The sequence below is a fragment of the Miniopterus natalensis genome, chromosome 10 (genome assembly GCF_054644295.1).
Source record: "Miniopterus natalensis isolate mMinNat1 chromosome 10, mMinNat1.hap1, whole genome shotgun sequence".
Taxonomy (NCBI): domain Eukaryota; kingdom Metazoa; phylum Chordata; class Mammalia; order Chiroptera; family Miniopteridae; genus Miniopterus; species Miniopterus natalensis.
In genome coordinates, this window is record NC_142090.1 from 35,326,730 (window position 1) to 35,330,624 (window position 3,895).

The 3,895-nt window shown below is 40.3% G+C and overlaps 1 pseudogene; it reads left to right on the forward strand.

Moving 5' to 3' along the window:
- Positions 1-1,501: 1,501 nt before the first annotated feature.
- Positions 1,502-3,236, forward strand: LOC107540076 (putative ATP-dependent RNA helicase DDX5 pseudogene; annotated as a pseudogene).
- The last annotated feature ends 659 nt before the right edge of the window (positions 3,237-3,895 follow it).

Below are 3,895 nucleotides of genomic sequence, written 5' to 3' on the forward strand. Positions count from 1 at the left end.
ACCAACCTGTCTATCACAGGAATGTGTGTATCTGTGGCTTGAAAATGATGGGTTCTTTGCCCAACAAAATACATACTTTTAAAGGAGAGGTCCCTTGTCTTTACCCAGGATCAGTCACCCTCCCTATGGGAGATTCTGTGTCTAGAGGCTGATTCTTTCCTTCTCTGCATGACTTCAGAGGAAACAGAATAAAGGACCAACTGACTGAGTCCGAAATCTGTGTCAGGCACTGTGCTAAATGCTTTGAATAGGTCACCTCATTTAACAATCCTCCAAAGGAGTAACAGCCACTATTTTAAGATAAGATAACCAAGTCTCAGTGATTTGAAGTAACTTGCTCAGTCTGCATAGTTAATGAGAGGTATACCCAGAATTTGAATCTTGTTTGTTTGCAAAGCCTCTGCTCATTCCATGACACTATCCATATGACTAAGGAAATACTGCTATCATCAGTGTCTTAGGAGAATGATGCAAGCTCAGACACTCTCCCAGGTAGAACAACCTTTGCCCTCTGAACCTTTCTGGAGAAGTCTTGAGATGGCAATTTTGGCTTGGAACTTCCTAGGGCTTCCCAGGAATGTTCTGACATGAGGAACACAGTCATTGGCACCCCAGAGTGTGGGTTTAGAGGCTGAACATTTTACCTTGCAGTAGAAATTTTAGGCTGGAAGATTTGATGGTTATGGGATAAAATAGATAATTCATATGTCTATATCAGTTCTGATCCCCAGAAAAGGTAGCTGTAGTTACATAAAGGCAGTTGTAGTTGTATAACACAGGGTAAGGTAAAAATAGGTTTATAGTTGTATGTATGCAAAACAGAGTTTATTCTTGTATTATTATTTATTAATTATTGTATTACTTTCCATTTGAACAATTATAAACCTACTTTTGTCACACCCTGTATATGTCCTGCCATCTTGCTCATATCCCTTACCTTGAGATGAGCATGTGCTCATAAAGTAATGTCTGAGGAGGTTAGATGTGATGGGGAGTGGACACTTTGCTAAGACCTACAGTCGATGAAGGCAAGGAGCTGGGAGACAGCCTGAAAGGGCCAGGATGGGCAGAAGGGTCTAACATTTTTTTTGGCACACTAATTCAAGTTTCTTGATACTTAATGTGCAATGGGTTGACTATCTTCAGTCTGGCTTCTATACTGAAGTAGTTGGGATTTGAGGAGGCCCTAAACCGGGTTCAATTCCAGAAGTACCTCAGTTGCTGTCTGGATACACTCCTCACCTCAGGGGGAGTGTAGGAGGCAACCAATCCACGTGTCTCTTTCACATCCATGTTTCTCTCTCTCTCTCCCACTCTCTCTGAAAGACAATGGAAAAAACATCCTCACCTCATTCATTTCAACTGGTCTTTAGGCAAGCAGTTCAAGCTCCTGTCATCACTAGCCCTACACTGGTGCTGCTTCCACAAGGCTTTCCTGTCACTGAAGCCACCTCCATCAACTCGTCACTCCCAGTTCTCCCCATTTCCTTCCCCACCAACTGCAACCATTGATGCCATGTCAGGCTATTCACATGACCATGAAGGCAGCCGGGATCAAGGGTTTGGTGCACCTCGATTTGGAAGAAATAGGGGAAGGCCTCTATCAGGAAAGAAGTTTGGAAATGTTGGGGAGAAACTACTTCAAAAGAAGTGGAATCTTGATGAGCTGCCCAAATTTGAGAATAATTTTTATCAAGAGCACCCTTATTTGGCCAGTCGCACAGCGCAAGAGGTGGAGACATATAGAAGCAGCAAGGAAATTATAGTTAGAGGCCACAACTGCCCAAAGCCAGTTCTGAATTTTTTATGAAGCAAACTTCCCTGCAAACATCATGGATGTGATTGCAAGACAGAACTTCACTGAACCCACTGCTATTCAAGCTCAGGGATGGTTAGTTGCCCTAAGTGGATTGGATATGGTTAGAGAAAACATTGCCTTATTTGCTGCTGCCTGCCAGTCCACATCAATCATCAGCCATTCCTAGAGAGAGATGGCGGGCCTATTTGCTTGGTGCTGGCACCAACTCAGGAACTGGCCCAATAGGTGCAGCAAGTAGCTGTTGAATACTATAGAGCATGTCAACTGAAGTTTACTTGCATCTATGATGGTGCTCCCAAGGGACCACAAATACATGATTTGGAGAGAGGTGTGGAAATTTGTATTGCAACACCTGGAAGACTGATTGACTTTTTAGAGTGTGGAAAAACAAACCTGAGAAGAACCACCTACCTTGTCCTTGATGAAGCAGATAAGAATGCTTGATATGGGTTTTGAACCCCAAATAAGAAAGATTGTAGATCAAATAAGACTGACAGACAAACCCCAATGTGGAATGCAACTTGGCCAAAAGAAGTAAGACAGTTTGCTGAGGATTTCCTGAAAGACTATATTCATATAAACGTTGGTGCACTGGAACTGAGTGTAAACCACAAGATTCTTCAGATTGTGGATGTGTGTCATGACATAGAAAACAATGAAAAACATATTTGTTTGATGGAAGAGAGTGAGAAGAATAAAACCATTGTCTTTGTTGAAACCAAAAGAAGGTGTGATGAACTTACTAGAAAAATGAGGAGAGACGGGTGGCCTGCCATGGTTATCCATGGTGACAAGAGTCAACAGGAATGTGACTGGGTTCTAAATGAAGTCAAACATAGAAAAGCTCCTATTCTGATTGTTACAGATGTGGCTTCCAGAGGGCGAGATGTGGAAGATGTGAAATTTGTCATCAATTATGACTACCCTAACTCTTCAGAGGATTGGAAGAACTGCTTGCAGTACCAAAACAGGCACAGCATACACTTTCTTTACACCTAATATAAAGCAAGTGAGAGACCTTATCCCTGTGCTTTGTGAGGCTAGTCAAGTAATTAATCTTAAATTCCTTCAGTTGGTTGAAGACAGAGATTCAGGTCATTCTAGGTGTAGATGAAGCATGAAGGAATACCATTGTGACAGATACTCTGCAGGCAAAAGGGATGGATTTAATACCGTTAGAGACAGAGAAAATTATGATAGATGTCCTCTAGTCTGCTTAAGAGAGATTTTGGAGCAGACACAGAATGGTGTTTACAGAGCTACAAATTACACCAAAGGGAGCTTTGGAAGTAATTTTGTTCCCGCTGGTTTACAGACAAGTTTTAGGACTAGTAATCCAACAGGGACTTACCAGAATGGTTATGGTAGCACTCAGCAATATGGAAGTAATGTTCCAAATATGCAGCTGCGCCTGTGATTGGTTATCAAATGCCAATAGGATATTCTCAATAAGACTTTACAAGTACACGTAAATGTATATTTTTCATAATTGCTCTTTATATGTGTGTTGTCAGACAAGATAGTTATTTAAGAAACACGGGAAATGCAGAAATGACTGCAGTACAGCAGTAATTATGGTACTCTACATTCCTGACTCAGTTGTTAGGGCTTTGTTTTGTTTTTTGTACTAGAAAATTCAGGCAGTGTTTTCACAAAAGTAAATGTACAGTGATTTAAAATACAATGAATGAAGGCAATACATGGTCTTCCAATAAAAAATATTTGAAGACTGAAAAAAAAAAAGAGAAAGAAAAAATATCTTCAGATGAAGATTAAAAAAAAATTCACTTAAACATTACATCATCCAAGCAGGCACTGGTAGCATTTCTTCCCAAATGGTTCCCAAATACTGCTTTGTTTGAAATCCACTGAGTGATGGTCCCAAGAGTTAGTTTTGTGTTAACTAGTTCTGACTTCTGCTGTGTAATAAAATAATGTTATAATTGGGGGGGAAAAAAAAGTGAGGTCATGGATCTTCTGTATTCTACTTCTTTTGAAGATTAATAATACAGTAGGGGCTCTTATAAATTCTGCAATAAATAAATTAATTCATGTTTTGAAACCTGTTTGATCAAA